An 18,581-nucleotide genomic window follows, 5' to 3' on the forward strand; every position below is an offset into this window, starting at 1 on the left:
ACTGCGGTGCTTTCACATCGACCGCCATGTATTATATGTTCGTCCGCTGCGGTGACTTTGCTGCTGCTTGTCCGCCATTTCTCCCATTCAATCGTGCCTGCGACTGCGGCGGTCGGTGTCTGCGCTTCGGCACACGCCACCCTCGGGGATATCGTAATTTCCCGTGCGGTGTCTCCGCTTTCCCTGTGGGTGGTTTTGTCTTTTCCGCTACTTTTCCGACCGCCGCGGTCGGAGTTTTGGCGTCACCGCACACGTCGGGCGGTTTCATTTTCACCGCTACCGCCGCGGTCGGTCTGTAGTGGCGGTCTATCCTAATTTGTCCGCCGGTTGATCCGCCTTCATGGCGGGCGGGGTGGTTTTCCGCCCGCTATCCTAATGGGCTCCTCAGTCTTCCTCGGAGACGTTTAAGCCTGTTCTCCCTACTTAGTGTAGCTTTTAAATAGGGTTGCATTTCAGGTCCTTCATACGAATTTATGAGTTGAGCCGCATAGCTTCTTGCTTGGTCCGTGTCCAGTTCAGCCTTTCTTGGGAGAGCTCAGGACTGTGCCTTCTAAAGTGTTTTGATGCCTTAGTATGAGAATGTGGTGGCAGCTAGACTGGCCATATTAACTTTTGAATCTTTCTCTGCCTGTAGATCTCCTAAAGTACTTTCTTTAAGGTATCAGATTTTGCTTGCTGTGTTGAGTACTACTATTTAAGAAAGGATGCCTTACATTCAAAATCCTGCCCAGTCAAGCCAAACTCCGGATGGAGGAGCGAGTGGCGAGTGTATTTTGGAATACGAAAGAGTCTTCTAGAAACAATGATTTGCATTTTATCCAATAGAGAAGAACATTTCCCAGGGTAGGCCTGGTGCTCATACGAAAAGATTGGTATTAGCTCGGCACGTATGACTCGAATGATACCCTCAGTTGATGGAGAGTAGAGCTGGGAATTTAGTTTGGATAAGGCAAATATGATTCCAGCAGACTTCCTTGTGATATGTTTTAGCTATAATCTGGGCGTGCAAGTGTCAGTGAACCATACACTAAGGGGCTCATTATGATGTCGGGCGGACATCAGTCCGCCCGCCATCGTTGCGGTGCTGGGACCACCCACCGGTAAGGCGGCAGACCAGCTGAGAGAATTAGGATGTGCCTGCCACTGTGACGGGCGCATCCAGGGCCCTGACCATTGAGGATGCTGCTGCTGGCTGCAGCATCACAATGCCAAAATGCCATGTAGAGCATTTCTATGCACAACATAGCAGGCACCACACAGTGCCTGCCACCTTGTGCCTGGAAATGTAGGGGCGTACCATGGGTACACCCCAGTGCACATGCACCCTCCCCCACACAGAGGGGGCCCTCAACGGACCCCTGAACCCAGCCTCTGCCAGTTTTTCCATTGTGGTTCCACCACCATGGAAAGGCTGGCTGACACCAGCATTGTAATCTGGCAGACAGTGCCTGCCAGGCACCACCGCCATTTTACCCAAGCTGACCACTCCGCCAGGCAATCGTGACGATTGCCTGTGGCGGAAGCGTGGAGGGCGGTATTTGTGACCGCTGCGGTCACAAAGCGATTTCCCCTGCCATTCTAATGTGGCAGGGGAAATGGGAGTCAGATGGCAGAGGGACTGCCACCGCCGGCCCTGAGGTGGCGGTCCCTCCGCCATCCAAAGGAGCCCCTTAGATAGTTGTAGGTAGATGCGTGTGCGATTGTGAGGTGCCCAAACCTCTAGCATAAATTTGATTTGCTTTCTTAGCGCAAAATGCTTTCTTGCACCCATTTTGTACACAAAAGAAAAGTTTTGTGGTAAGAAAAGTGCGGAATTACTCTTGTCACGTAATATTACATAACCTTGTGGAATTCTTAGGAAATTCTGCGTAATTGCACTAAATTACAATTTTCGCCCACCCATAACGTTTAGGAGAAAGAAAAGTAGGCAGAATATGAACTTTTAAATTTGGTCACTGATTCTTTACATCTGCACACCATCTTTGAAAGTCCAGAGGCAGTTCCCACAGCCCTGTGACAAACCAAATGCATACAATCTTGAAAGGCAAGGCTGGTCACTTTTTTTAGGCGGAATGGCAGGAGAGCCAGGAAAAACGCCACTGGCTCTGTTTCAACAACAGAGAAACATGGCTCCATGCAACGTCCTTGCTTTCAAAGCCGGTTAAGTCTGAGCTCAGTTAACAAGCAACCTGTAGCTACATTGCCAGAGGCTTACTACACCACAATTATTGATTTGAAATTCTTCATGTGATCGACCTCACTCTAACAACAGTAAATCACATAAAACAAAGTAAAGGATATGAGAAACAGGTTAACTGAACAGTATCTAATGGAAAAATACAGGTCCAGAAATATTAAGCTATTGCAACAGGGATGCATCACTTGTTTGGCACAGCTCCTATGCAATATCTTTTTTGGGATTTACAAAGTTACACAAAGTCTGTTTTATGTGACTTGTCGTGGCTTTGCAAAAACAAAACCCCACAGCACATAGTGCTGCCTTGCATCAGGTAGGCATTACATAGGTGGAGCATAGGCATCCACCCATGCATTTTGATGCAAACCTATATTTACAAAGACTTGTGAACATGGGCTTGCACTAACTAGTGTGCCTATCTGAGGCTGCCATAATGAGAAGAAATATCTGTATTTCTCCTGGTTACTTTTTCTTTGCATCTGTGCTGCATTCTTCAGCATACATGCAAAGAGGAATAAGTCAAATGTATTTTTTTGTGTGCAGGTGGTACCCCTTACTGCACAAATCTATCTTGACCTTAACACATACACACTTGCATGATGGCATATGGGTACTTGCATTGGCACTAAGCAGCCCAAAGTGCACCCGCGCAAGAACAGAACTGAACTGGACCATATCTCTGTAAATATGGCACAGTTCTGCACTCTCCTTTCAATCAACTTCCCTTGCTACGATTTGTTGTGTGAAATCTTAGTAAACCGGAGCACAATTGCCTCATAATTATGTTCTTGGCGTTGTCCACCTCAAAAAATATGTGTTAACAATGGAACATATTTATTTACAGTTACTTTATGACTTAACATTAACTAGTGAATAATGGCTAGACAAAAATGTGCTCTAGACGAGAATTCAAGCTTACCTAGTTAGTGATGGTTTATCCACAGATTGTATTAGACAAAGGCTCTCTAGTGATGGGAGATTTGTTACACAAACTCAAGCAGAGATTTTAAAACATTTTACGCAACGCAGTACAGTAAGTGAATGTACTGTGTAGTGCAAAAGGGAGAGAGCAGAATTGCACCATAATTTCAAAGAAATAGCACACCTCTGCTCCATGGACGTCTTTTGGAGATAGTCTGTGGTCGCATCTGTGATCTCTAGCTTGCACTTCCTGGACACTCTGAGGCCAAGGGCCAAATGACGTCCATGCTCTGCTCGTTCCCATTTCAGGTGCACTATGGGCTGCCTAGCACGAACATAGGCAACCTTGCACAATAGCGCAAGGGAGCTTGCTGTACAGTTAGGATAGTTGTTGTGTAGGGCACAAAAAATATCCTCCTTGCAAAAAACATGCAAAGAGGAAAAAATTAGAAGTTATACTAGCCTCTGACAGGTACTCCATTTGGCCCAAACCCATCTGTACAACTCTTTGTAAATATTGGTTTGCATCTTAGTCCAAGGGTGAATGCATAGGAACTCCCATCTCCTACTCATAGAATGCCTCCCTGATGCAAAGTAACTTAAGGCCGCCCAATGACAGTGTTACATTACTTTTTTATTTTTATTTTTTACAAAAAAACAGTTGCATTATTTTGAAAAGGTTTCTGCCACAAAAGGGACGCAAACTAAAATGTCAGTTGTAGTCCAATATCTATGAGGAGTTTTATTTTTTTTTAACCTGAAATTTAATTCTCTGTACCCCTGTGTCCATCTTGGTAACAGTGGCCCAGCAAAAGAGGGGGCGGGGGGGCATTGAGGGAAATTTGACAACTCTGGTAGGAGATTGTGGATGGGAAGAGCAGCCCAGCATTAGAAGTTGGGAGCAACAGGGCTACTGTGATGGCTCCACCAGTTACTCACGAATGGGAAGAGCATCCCAGCTGAGGTAGGGGTAGCAGTTGGAAATGCATGGCATGTCTGCTAGGCACTCATATATGGTATACTAGCTCGGTAGGAGAACCGTAGGAGAAGAGGAGGTGGAAGGGAGTATAGTATGAAAGAGGAACAGGGAAGCAGGCAGACAGGACAGCCAATTGTATTCAAGACAGAGGTGAGGTGGTATTTTTAGGATGTTCAAATCTGTGAAATGCTGTGAGCTGATAGCAACACTGATTGACAGCCCTCTTAGACAACCCTGAAGCCAGCTGAACCACCCCAGACACTGGTTAAAAGCGGCTGTCCGAAAGCTCTTCTGTAGGTATGTATATATGTGTATGTTGTGTGTATTCTGCTGTGTGGTGTGTGAGGACAAACGTTCTTACCAGACAGCTAACGCTTTCTGTAGGCGATACCTGAAATTATTTTAAAATGTGCAACTTCTAAACAAAATCATTTACATTCTTTTGAAGATATAACTTTTCTACCACCAACTAGGTTGCGATTTTCCTTGCAAATTAAAGAATTCTCTGAAGATATTGAAAACCAAAAAATATTATTGAACATTCTCTGTAAAATAGAAATACAAATATGGATTTTTTTGTGGGATTGTCAGTTCTAGAGCCCTAATGTAACTTGTAAGGGGAGTCCCCAGGATGCAATTTACATTTTTTTCTTACTTTTGGAAACACAATGAATTTCTTGAACCACTGACATTTAAGTGACTGATTATGAGGTACCATACTTTGGTGGAAATTTACTAATTTCTAGTCCTACACATTTCAACAAACAAAGGCAATCAAAGGAACTCCATTGCCCAAGGGGAAGACAACAGACTGATTGCACCATACCTAACAGATATGGCACTGCTGCTCTATTTCCTAGCGTTGTTGTACTTACCTACCTAGCGCAAAGGTGTGCGTATTCTCTAGCATAGGTTTTGTACTGGAATTACTATGCTGAGTTAGACTTTAAAACTTTCCCCACATTGTAAGAGGACTATACAGAGCAGCACTCATGCCAATGTGGGAAAACATAAGATAGATGAATGAGGAAGGGTGCTGCACTCGGATTTCTATTCTGTTTAAGGTGTTTAAAGCGATAAGTGTGCTGTACCAGATTAGTGCCTGTCCACTAGTAAACTAACAATGTATATGGCCCAGTGCTGTGAATCACTGGGACTCTGGTACGCACTACGCAATTTATAGTATTCCTTTATATCATTTTGTTTATTTCAACATGTCATAATACCATAAGTTTATTGCATTTTCACAATATTCATCATCAATATCATTTGTAAAACAATGAAATGTTTATAACAATAGCATAAAATTATGCCTAACGCAACAGTTTCCAAAACACAGGTTTACAAAGAAAACAAACAAAAATAAAAGAAACAACCCAATGCATTTCGGGGCGCAATAGCCCCTTCGTCGGGGGTCTAAAAAAAGGGGGAAGATACAAACAAGGAGAGTATTAATCATACGTGCTAAGCAATGTTGCACCTTTTAGACCATCAAAATATGTTTATCCACGCTTACCTAAGTAATAAGAAGTAACGTATATCCTGTGTATACTCTGTGTGAATGTTTTAGGCAGTTGTCTGTGAAAACCAAAGGTGTATAAACTCGTCAAGTTTCATATACAGTGGCGACCTATTCAATATCAAAATAACTGGGCCAATTAACGAAAATAGTGCTTTACCTGTAGAGACGAATTTACTAGCGTTTCTACATGATAGGAAACAAAAATGAAAAAAACGGGTTTGACACATATATGTAACCGGAATGGGAGATACATGTGCGGAACTCTGGAGCTCACCTGCGCGTTATATGAGTCTCGTTACTGCGTAGTGAAAACCTGAATCAAATAAACGACTTCCGTCAGTACACAAACACATATTTGTGTTAGAGCGATAAAATGGTCAAGAAATAATCGAGGCTCATTACCTGCGAGTCTACATTGCAAGCTTCGATCTCGCAGCTGTTTTCACTCGTGAAACTGATAAAACAGAGAAATTGGGGCTGTTATAATTTCCCCACGCGCTTAAAAAGCGTCAGAGAGTAATTTTTAGAAGACTCTATGCCAGGGCTTACCGTCCGATAACTAAATGTTGTTTTCAGGGCAGTGTCTCCGTCGTCTTGCTCACCGACCGGAACCTCAAGCGGATGCGCGAGTCCTATCTTTATTTTTAGCTCTCATGTTGATGGAGAGTAGACATGGCCAACAGACTACCTAATCGCCTTAGTGAAGATAGTTATACGGCGGTAAGAACATTGAAACGGTATAAAAAGCGGTATAAAAAAACGCGCTTAAGAAACAATTGGGAACTTATTGAAAAATACGATCGGAAAAAATATTAGCAAATATAGCGTCATAAGGAAAATATATAGTCTTTCCTCAGTCATACCTGAAAATTAAATGTGCGTGTATATTGTGCCTTAACCTTGATGTCCAGGACCATTAGTACACCATTTTGAACAAATAGACTATCTGTGTACAGTCGCAACATAATATGTCATTGTTAATTGATTTATGCAAATTTTCGGATCTTTTACCTAATTATAACAGCCCCAATTTCTCTGTTTTATCAGTTTCACGAGTGAAACTGCGAGATCGAAGCTTGCAATGTAGACTCGCAGGTAATGAGCCTCGATTTATTTCTTGACCATTTTATCGCTCTAACACAAATATGTGTTTGTGTACTGACGGAAGTCGTTTATTTGATTCAGGTTTTCACTACGCAGTAACGAGACTCATATAACGCGCAGGTGAGCTCCAGAGTTCCGCACATGTATCTCCCATTCCGGTTACATATATGTGTCAAACCCGTTTTTTTCATTTTTGTTTCCTATCATGTAGAAACGCTAGTAAATTCGTCTCTACAGGTAAAGCACTATTTTCGTTAATTGGCCCAGTTATTTTGATATTGAATAGGTCGCCACTGTATATGAAACTTGATGAGTTTATACACCTTTGGTTTTCACAGACAACTGCCTAAAACATTCACACAGAGTATACACAGGATATACGTTACTTCTTATTACTTAGGTAAGCGTGGATAAACATATTTTGATGGTCTAAAAGGTGAAACATTGCTTAGCACGTATGATTAATACTCTCCTTGTTTGTATCTTCCCCCTTTTTTTAGACCCCCGACGAAGGGGCTATTGCGCCCCGAAATGCATTGGGTTGTTTCTTTTATTTTTGTTTGTTTTCTTTGTAAACCTGTGTTTTGGAAACTGTTGCGTTAGGCATAATTTTATGCTATTGTTATAAACATTTCATTGTTTTACAAATGATATTGATGATGAATATTGTGAAAATGCAATAAACTTATGGTATTATGACATGTTGAAATAAACAAAATGATATAAAGGAATACTATAAATTGCGTAGTGCGTACCAGAGTCCCAGTAAAACATAAGATAGGAACATTTCTCCTTGTTAGTGTCTATGATGAGGATGCATGTGTTTTTGGCACAAAGCCCTGTCTTACAAAATTATTAGATGTGACTTTGCATCAAAAACCATAGGTGGTAGCGTGGGAATGCCCATGTATCACACATGTGAGGACCCTTTGAGTCAAAGTAACGCAAAGGAGCAGACAGAGCTATTTGTATTATTTTTAGGGCTACTTTATAGAGGAAGGAAAAACATTATTTATCAAGATTTTGCGTTCGTTTGCATCATCTTTTGTAATGTTGTACCAGAGCAAAGGGTTGATTAAGCTGCTCTTTTACATCTTTTAATCAATGTGATAACTCATGAGTAAACTAGTCAATGAGGGGGGAGACAGCCAGTGGGAGAGTTCAAACTTGGTAATGTCCATGGCACACCAATGCATCACACATTGCCTCAATACTGAATAGGCATGTAAACAGTTGAAAGCACCAAGAAGATCACGGTCAAACTGCGCTTGTGCATATGTTTCTTTTATTTATGGTGTCCAGTGTCACTGAGAATATTTATTTAGTTTGATATTTATTTATAACAGCATTGGAGTGTCTCACCTTGTGTTGGTGTCCGATTCACATTGGGTAATTGGAACTGGAAGGAATATATATATATTTATATATATATTCCTTCCAGTGCACTCTGGAATGCACTGTTCTGTTGTTCAGGATATCGTGCTTTATTAAATTAAATAGTGCAAGTGGTCATATATATATATTTGTTCCAGCTCCAATTACCCAATGTGACTTAATAAACATCAATGGATCTGTCATTCTGATGTAAATCTGGCCTCTACAGAGTTTTACAATTGGCTACTAACTGCTATTGACCTTAAGGAGCAGTAGGTGGGCAGGAAAAAAACCCTCTGGCCCTTGGATCTCAGAGAGGCTGAGGTAACTAAGAAAATCCTGCCGTCATTAAGAAAGGATCTGGCTCCAAGACAATAACCCCGCTGAAAGAGACCTTCAGGGAACTTTTTCATGTAATGAAGTCCCTTTCCTCTCCTTCAGTCTCCATTCACACAGATAGTTCCCAGGACCTCTGTGACAGAATGGTTAACTTTTTCCACTCTAAGATCTCATAAATATAGTCCTCTTTGGAAAACCTCATCTCTGAGCCATCCAACATAGTCCCTGCCACTCCCCACTCTCCTCTTAATTTTCTTACAGTCCACCAGGAGGCAGTTAATTTATCTGCATTCCCCCCTCTGACTCAAGAGCTCACATATCACCTGCTAGGGGGAACTGCCTCCGGCTCACCGCTGGAGCCCTGCCCTTTGAAGAGCATGAAATTAGGTAGGGAGATAATTGTCCCTCACTTTACGTCTACTCTTAATGTAGCCATTTCATCAGGGCAGTACCCCATTATCTGGAAGTCTACGGTATTTAAACCTCTTTTTAAAAAGGACTCTCTGGATCCTTCTGAATTAAAAAACTATCGGCCCATCTCCTTGTTACCAGTCCCCGCAAAAATCCTGGAGAAACATCTCAATCTCCATCTTAGCTCCTATTTGGATGAACACCATCTGCTCGATGGCTCTCAGCATGGTTTTAGAAATGGTCACAGCACCGAGACTGCGCTAACCTCTGTAATCAATAACATTCAAACTCAGGTTACTAATCCTCTTAGATCTTACTGCAGCCTTTGATACCATCTCCCCTATGAGATTGGTTGGCCGGTTTAAGGAAATTGGGGGTCACGGGCCCGCCTTGAAGCTGCTTACCTCATTTCCTACTGACTGGTCACAAACAGTAAAAATTGATTAATTTTATTCGGACACCAATCACATGTTCCGCAGAGTCCCTCAGGGCTCTTCATTGAGTCTGACTCTCTTTAACATCTGTGTTGCCCCCTAGCCAAGGCCGTCCGATCCTTTGGGCTGGAAGTGCTGTCCTATGCTGATGACACCCAAATTGTGGTGTCTATTACCAACAGCATAGAAGCGTCTGCAACAAACTTTAAAAATTGCATGCAGGCAGTGGCCTCCTGGATGGTAGATAACTACCTTAGACTCAATGGTGATAAAACAGAGGTCTTGGACTTTGGAAGCCAACCGTCTACATGGTCTTACGCCTGGTGGCTTGAAAAGCTTGGTTCATGTCCCTGCCCAGGTCCCATAGCACAGAAACAAGTGGTCCCAGTAGACAATATTAAAAAACAGATGATTACACAATTATTCACAATATACACAAAGAAATACATACACAAAATTACTGAAAGATGTTGTTTAATCACAGCAAATATATGAAGAGACACTTTTAGTATTGTATAAACATTGTAACCGGAAAGGAGGAGGGGGTAGTGGGGAAAGTACGTGATTTGGTGAAGGATGAAGTGGTGTGAACAGTTCAGAAGATTGGAGCAGTTACAACAACAAGAGTACCAGAGGGTCAAGGTAGTAACAAGGGATACTCGGATAATGGCTGAGAATTAGTACCACTAGCTATATCACAACTCTTCTTTATAGGATAAAAGTGAGCCAATCAAGTGTATGGTCTTGAACACCCATCAGTCACCACTCAGAACCGCCCTTCATCATTTGGGGTTCTGGGGACCCGCACACCAAACTGCCTGATCTCAACCAGAAAAGGGCCTAATAGATGATAAACGGTCCCTCCTGTGGGCAGCGTGGGGTCACCTTTTGTCAGGAATAGTTGGTTATATATATATATATGAGTGGCGTGGCTGATGGGGTAACAGAAAAATGTGCAGTGCAGAGAAAATGTGATACCAAAAAATGAGAAAAAAGTAGATAAAATTGGTTTAGGAAGCAAAAAACTAATTTAATTGGATATAGCTTCCAATGCCAACATTAAAAATAGCCAAGACAGAGAAAATTTATAAACTGTCTAGTAGTGGAACGTGGTCCACATGTTTCAGCAAATAGCGGCCATGTGGCCTTGCTTTCTTCAGGACCTTGTCAAAACGACTACTGCTACTGCAAACAGAACCAAAGTGTAAACAAATAAAAAGAAATAGTGTTCTAAAAAAGTGAAACAACTCAGATACTGGTATACAAGTCACCTGGACCTCCTAGGTGTACTCTTCCGTATCTTCTTACAGATTCGGTTGTTCACTAAAAGAGTCAAAAGAATAGCATGAGTACATCACACACAACCTGTCTCTAAACATCCTTGTCCACATTATCATGAGTAAACTTCATCATTAATGAGGCCTGTAAAGAAAATAAGGCCGATTGCACTGTGTATACTAGTGTCTCCTAGTGTACATAGGACTTGAAGGTTTTCAAATTTCATATAGTACATCTTACCCGATGTGTAAGATGTGAAGACCTCACCCCACCTGGCTGCGGCTCAGGACATAAGTGAAGCACCGCTCTGTTGAGGTGAATAAATGCAAAAATGAATCACCCACCACAAGCGTGTTCCAACACAGCATAGAATTCGCTCAATCTCATAATCTCCGTGTACAGATGGTGGAGATCACTACCTTCTGTTCAATATGTAAAAAATGCATATTACAAGGTGCTGATCCCAAAAGGGTCCTTCTAGTGCATTTCATAAGATGATACTGCGATGATGATATAAGCAAGTTTTTCTACAACTGAGGTCCGTTATAAAGATCACATGACCCTCCTCGTTTGTATGAACTAGCCCGATAGGAAGAGCGATATTGTTCTACCTTTATCGGTTCTTAAAGGAAAATGATTCTTCCAACTCTAATAATCATATAGTGTGCCTGAAAGCACCCGAGCACTTGTACTAATGCGTCATGACACCAATAGGAAGAGCAATGTTGTCATAGCTCAACCGATCTTACACAGGCACCATAAGTACACCAAGCCCCTCTTGTCTCCCTACGATGATTCAATAGTGTGCCTAAGGCACCTACACGCTTGTACTAACGCGCTAGAATATCAAACATAGCCCTACCTCTCCGTCGGTACTCCAACGCGGCATCTGTGCCGTCTGGGGAGGTAACGCCGGCTTGCTGGAAATGAGTTTAAGTTAGTCTGCCCCAGATAGACAGAGTACACCACGTGGTAAACGACCGAGCCTCGCCGTAGGTCGTATCTATGCCGGCAATGTACCGAGTGCTGTGATTGGTTGGGCACTCGATACATTGTCCAGTCATATCCCGGTGGCTCGTAGTCATGGTGAAATTGATAAACAAAGATCGGCAAGGTTCCAGGGCGGACCCGACTAGACTACGGAGTGATGTGGGCCCCTTTATTACTGTGAATATTAACAATATATAGCCTTGGTTCACCAGACAGGAGCAATTATTGCCCCCTAGTCAGTGACGCTATATTGAGTATGTAAAATATAATGCTCCTGATGAAAAACCAACAAGTTACAGTGACTGGAGGAATAATAATCACGACCCTCTGGGTCATATAGACAGAACACTAGCAAATTGGGATGACATAACGTCAGCTGGCAGAGTCCTGACCTCACAGAGAGGACCAGGGTATGTCGTCATTGAGCCCTCTACGGTCGGTGCCAAGTTTCAGCACCCATTTCTGTTCCTTCATTAACAGAAAGTTACTCACATTGGTCACATGTGATGGAATAAACGGTTTCTCTAGAACCGTCCATTGGAAAGAAGTGGGTGAGTGATTTAAGTTGATGAAATGGGTAGTGAGTTTTGTCGCCTGCCGTTTACAGTTGATGGTACTCCTGTGTTCAGACAGCCTCACCTTGATTTTGCGGGTTGTCATCCCCACGTATCTGAGTCCGCAGGGGCAGGTGATCAGATAAATCAGTTTATCACTGTTACAATTGGTGAGTTTTGTTTGTCTCCAGGGCCTAGATGTGCCGATGTCAATTTCAGTGGTTTTAGATGTCTGTGCACACGATTGACAGGTACCACATGGATGGTGGCCAGACACTGGAGGCAGGTCCCACAAGGTGCCTACCAACCTGGGTGCTTCTTCTCGCGGTCTGGTGTGGACCATCCTGTCCCTTAGATTAGGTCCTCTTTTAAAGGCAAACAGCGGCTGTTGAATGGACTGGGGTCCCGAGTTCAAAATAGGCCAACGTCTCTTCAGAGCTTTTTTGATGTTATTGGATAATGTACCAAAGGTATGTACAAACGTGAGCCTTTCCAAGGACTCTCTGGATCCTTCTGAATTAAAAAACTATCGGCCCATCTCCTTGTTACCAGTCCCCGCAAAAATCCTGGAGAAACATCTCAATCTCCATCTTAGCTCCTATTTGGATGAACACCATCTGCTCGATGGCTCTCAGCATGGTTTTAGAAATGGTCACAGCACTGAGACTGCGCTAACCTCTGTAATCAATAACATTCAAACTCAGGTTACTAATCCTCTTAGATCTTACTGCAGCCTTTGATACCATCTCCCCTATGAGATTGGTTGGCCCGTTTAAGGAAATTGGGGGTCACGGGCCCGCCTTGAAGCTGCTTACCTCATTTCCTACTGACTGGTCACAAACAGTAAAAATTGATTAATTTTATTCGGACACCAATCACATGTTCCGCAGAGTCCCTCAGGGCTCTTCATTGAGTCTGACTCTCTTTAACATCTGTGTTGCCCCCTAGCCAAGGCCGTCCGATCCTTTGGGCTGGAAGTGCTGTCCTATGCTGATGACACCCAAATTGTGGTGTCTATTACCAACAGCATAGAAGCGTCTGCAACAAACTTTAAAAATTGCATGCAGGCAGTGGCCTCCTGGATGGTAGATAATTACCTTAGACTCAATGGTGATAAAACAGAGGTCTTGGACTTTGGAAGCCAACCGTCTATATGGTCTCACGCCTGGTGGCTTGAAAAGCTTGGTTCATGCCCCTGCCCAGGTCCCATAGCACAGAAACAAGTGGTCCCAGTAGACAATATTAAAAAACAGATGATTACACAATTATTCACAATATACACAAAGAAATACATACACTAAATTACTGAAAGATGTTGTTTAATCACAGCAAATATATGAAGAGACACTTTTAGTATTGTATAAATATTGTACCCGGAAAGGAGGAGGGGGTAGTGGAGAAAGTACGTGATTTGGTGAAGGATGAAGTGGTGTGAACAGTTCAGAAGATTGGAGCAGTCACACAACTCACAGTTGACGTCCAAAATGCTTATTATTTAGCCACTCAGAATGTTAAACAGTTGTTAGCCTCGCCCAAACAATGAAACACAGTAAAAAAAAGTCTGTTGTTTATGGGCTGGTATGGATAAGAAAGTCGACATTTCAATCCCTGTACAGCATAGGTTGATTTTCAACTTACTATGGGGTCTTCCTCAGGACTCAGACGTGGGAGGGGAGTGTAGTGGGGCACCTAGGGTAAATGAAATCAAAGTAAATGGGCGAAGTTCTAAAAGTTAAAACAAAGACTGTGGGCTAAAGCTCCAAATATTTACCAGGGGGAAACCCTACAGGGAGGGCTGAGACACAGGAAGGTCAGGCACGTGTGCTCCTAGGGGACAGAGTGTGCTACCAGCACCTGCAACAGTAAGGTGTAGTAAGAATGGCCAATATGTCCCAAAAGGGAACTAACGCGGAAGCTTACCTGAAGCGTACCCTTACTGTGGGCAACGCCACCATCGCCAGGACTCATCAGGTGCCAAAAACCTTAGCTTACCTCATCTGGGCAACGCCGCCACCGCCAGGCGTCACTGGGTGCCAAAGCCACGCCGCCCCCCCGAGACTACAATCCCCGGCTGCCTTAGCGGCAGCGCGCTCTATTGACGCCGCGCCAGCGCCAGGAGGTGCATTTCAACAGCGTAGAGACCGGCGGAGTGGTGGAACAAACGCGGAAGCCTACCTGAAGCGTATCCTTACTGTGGGCAACGCCGCCATCGCCAGGACTCATCAGGTGCCAAAAGCCTTAGCTTACCTCATCTGGGCAACGCCGCCACCGCCAGGAGTCACTGGGTGCCAAAGCCGCGCGGCCGCCCCGGGACTACAATTCCCAGCTGCCTTAGTGGCGGCGCGCCCTATCAACGCCGCGCCAGCGCCAGGAAGCGCTTTTAAAATTACGCAGAGACCGGCGGAGTGGGGGAACAAACGCGGAAGCGTTCCTGAAGCGTATCCTTACTGTGGGCAACGCCGCCATCGGCAGGACTCATCAGGTGCCAAAAGCCTTAGCTTACCTCATCTGGGCAACGCCGCCACCGCCAGGAGTCACTAGGTGCCAAAGCCGCGCCGCCGCCCCGGGATTACAATTCCCAGCTGCCTTAGTGGCGGCGCGCTCTATCAACTCCGCGCCAGCGCCAGGAAGCGCATTTAAATAGCGCAGAGACCGGCGGAGTGGGGGAACAAACGCGGAAGCGTTCCTGAAGCGTATCCTTACTGTGGGCAACGCCGCCATCGCCAGGACTCATCAGGTGCCAAAAGCCTTAGCTTACCTCATCTGGCCAACGCCGCCACCGCCAGGAGTTACTGGGTGCCAAAGCCGTGCCGCCGCCCCGGGACTACAATTCCCGGCTGCCTTAGCTGCGGCGCGCTCTATTGACGCCGCGCCAGCGCCAGGAGGCGCATTTAAACAGCGCAGAGACCCGCTTCGCGGGACGAGCCGGGCGAAGCCCGGGCCAAGGGCGGGCCCGTTTAAGCCCGTTCAAGTACGGTCAAGAATGGGACGGGCCACCCCCTTAACATTAGCCACCGCAAATAAAGGTCAGTGACTTTTAGTATAGTATTGGTGTGCTATAAATTGTAATTGAGGAGTGTAAAGTGGAATTCCCTTTATAGCAAGTATGGCTACTTCACCAAACGAAGGAGTGAATGGTAAGAAGTCCACTGGAGGATTATTAATGGGCACCCTGGATAACTTCCTTATAAGGGTATCATCAGCTTTGGCCAAGGATATTGATCTCACAGAACAGAGACTATCCCTGGACACTCCCTTTGACAAGAGATCTTCATTGGGAAATCTGGCAAGGGTTAGATCACCAGTTCATCAGCAGGCTGACTCACAGGATACGCTGCCTCCTTCGGGGGTGGAAGAGAGATCCCTTTTATCACAGTCAGTGATCATTCTTGAAGCAAGCACAAACTCCTTTAGTGGCAAGGGTGCACCTAACGCTGAAAAGAGAGTTCCTTCGCCTAATATTAAAACTCGCTCAGCCTGCCATGCAAAATCTGGATTTGTTCAGCAGGAGGCGGGGGTGACAGCAAAAAGAAAACGCACCGGGGCACAAATGCAAGCAGGGGGGAGAAAAGCTAAAATTGGCAAAATGGCTGCATCTAATGAGGTGCCTGTTGTTAGGTCATTCTCTAGCCCTACACAGCCTGTTTTACTTGCTAAAGAGGGGCATAGTAGTCACCAAGCAATTGTGGGCGGTGATGCACAATTTGACTTGGGCCCACTGTTCTGGAAAAGACTGGAAGGCACTTTTAAGAAGATATGTCACCCAATATACGATCGGTTGGACTCTATTGAGAATAGACTGGTGTGCCTTGAACTTTCACTTTCATCAGTTCAGAAGCAGGTGGGAAACTGGAACAGTGCCCCAACTTGCAATTGCAAAAAAAAACTGCATGTCGAAAAACAGCTGACTCCAATATTGCTGAAGTAGTAAAGGGGGTGATAGCACTATTCAAAAAGTCCCTACGGTGCCCACTGATGTACCTCTGGCTCCTAACTCGATAGGGGCCGAAAACAGCTTCGAGGGATAGGACGCGTCAGGTAGATGATAGTAGACCTGCAGCTATATATCAAAAAGCCTCCGTGACATCCCTAGCACATAGTGTAGCTACCCTACCCACTATTGATCATCCACTTGATTCAGCCCCCTATGTGGTTGCTCTGGTGGGGGTCCCTCTGCCGGTTAACATACGTGCAGAAATTTTGTTTGCCAGGAGAGTGAATTGGTTAGGTAGGAGCTCTAAGTCTATGGTGGGGGACTGTGTTATTATTAACTTTAGAGATTGGTGGTGTGTTAAACGTATCTGTAACTGGCCTCAAAATGACCTGTCGCCGGGGATACAAACATTGCCCTTGTCCTATTTCTATGGATCCCCGTATTCCACACAGAGGGATATTTTTCCATCGGGAGAGGCGTTGAATCCATGTCCCTTGGGGAACATAATGTTGTTTAATAGATTCAATGCTTTGTCAGGGCTGGGGGATTGTGACTGGTGGTATGTGTCTCAAAGTTCCATCCAGATTAGTATAGCCTCAGGAAATGGGGAGGACGTAGAAAGGATGGTAGGGCAAGTAATAGGCCAGGGAAGCAGGCAAGAAGGGAATGTTGGTCACAGGCAAAATATTGCATGTGTAGACATTGTAGAGGTGGCTAGAATAGAGTCATCTATGGAAAAGCAGATTTTTGCAATCCAGGCCCCTCTTTTATCTCCTATGGCTGATGAACTTGTTAATAGATCTCAGGGGCTAGTATGTCATACATCTTTCATTTCGTGGAATGTGGCGGGTGTCGCCTCTAAACTTGACTCACCACATTGGATGAAATTTATTGATAAATTTGACATTTGCCTCCTCCTGGAGACCTGGGCGGTTGAATCTGTGTTTAAAGTGGGCTATTTGAACTTTTATGTCCCTGCAGTTAAAAGTAAAATGGGCCGCCCCATGGGCGGATTAGTGATTTGGGTTAGGCAGAGCCTTAAGTGTAATACCCAACTTCTCCTGGTGTCAAATTGTGACATTCTTGCCGTGAGACTTAGCTTTCCGTCCAATTTAAAAATTGATATTTTTAATGTTTCTGCCAGGGGCCTACCAGGTAGTAGGAAATCTGATGTTGTAACAGCTTTGGAAGTGTTGATTGAGACCATCCCAGCTAATGTACTCCCATTAGTCGCAGGAGACTTTAACACCACTTTCGAGCCAGTTGGACTCGATGATCTGAATTTAACAGAGGATGAGGAATGTAGGTGGGGAGTCCCTCAACTGGATATGAAACCTATAAGCAAATGGACAGAGGCCGTGATACAGTTGAAGGGTCTCTGCATGGGGAATCAGTTGAGGGCTGCTAATGGCCGAACATTGTCGGATAGGTTGGGTAAGCAAACTTATGATAATGGTGTTAGGGCTAGTAATATAGATTATCTACTTGTTCCCCTCAAGCTGTGGCACACTCTTGTTGATATGGAGATAATACCCCGCATCGAGAGTGACCACAACCCCCTGACTGCGTTGTTCAGACTGGGCCTAGATAAAGTGGACAAAGTGACCCGGGGATCTACACCGCCTGATTTAGTTATAACAAATGCTGAGCGCCACCTTAAGTGGTGCCAAGTTGCAGAGCATCCAGATACTATGACTGACATTGAGATAGATCTGGGTGGTGTGCTGGCAACTATGGAGGCAGATATAACGTCCGAGTCATTGTATAAACCTTTTATGGAAGCCCATGATAATTATTTTTACAAAACTTAAAACACACTCGTAAAGCTGAGAGTTGGTACAATGGTACCTGTAGACAAGCTAGGGGGGAGCTGGGTCAAGCATTAAAAATTAAGGATTCTTCCAAAGTAAAGGTGGCCCTAGCCAATTATAGGCATAAACAGTTTATTGCTAAAAAAGCATGGAAAGAGAGTAGGTGGCAGGACCTTAAGGTGGCATGTGAGTCTAAAAACCCGAGATCCTTTTGGGACATTTTTAAATGGGACAGGGGTGGGCGCCATGAGAGCCCACAGAATAATGTTGCTCAAAACTCATGGATCGATTATTTTAAGCCACAGTACGCCAAAGGTGAAGTCGACGATAGAGAGGGGATTTACGTCTATACTTTTTATAAGGAGGCCGCCTTCACTGTAAGTGAAGCTGATAAGGCGTTAGACTTAGTAACTGAGGGACGCCCCCAGGTATGGATTGCATCCCTCCTGATCTATTTTTAAATGATAAAAACAGGTGGGGGTTGTATATTACGTATCTTGCAAATGCCATAGCTCGAGGGATGGAAGTCCCCCAATCTTGGAAAGGTGCAGAAATAGTGCCTGTTTACGAAAAAAGGGGACAAGTCGTTAGCAGGCAACTATAGGCCTATTAGCCTGATCGACTCCATCCAAAAAATCATGGTCCGTCTGGTATTGGGAAAAATCCAGACCTGGATGGAAGAAAGAAATATCTTGAGTTCCCACCAGGCTGGCTTTCGACCCAGGACCAGCAC

Source organism: Lissotriton helveticus, chromosome 6 (assembly GCF_964261635.1).
Source record: "Lissotriton helveticus chromosome 6, aLisHel1.1, whole genome shotgun sequence".
Classification (NCBI taxonomy): Eukaryota; Metazoa; Chordata; class Amphibia; order Caudata; family Salamandridae; genus Lissotriton; species Lissotriton helveticus.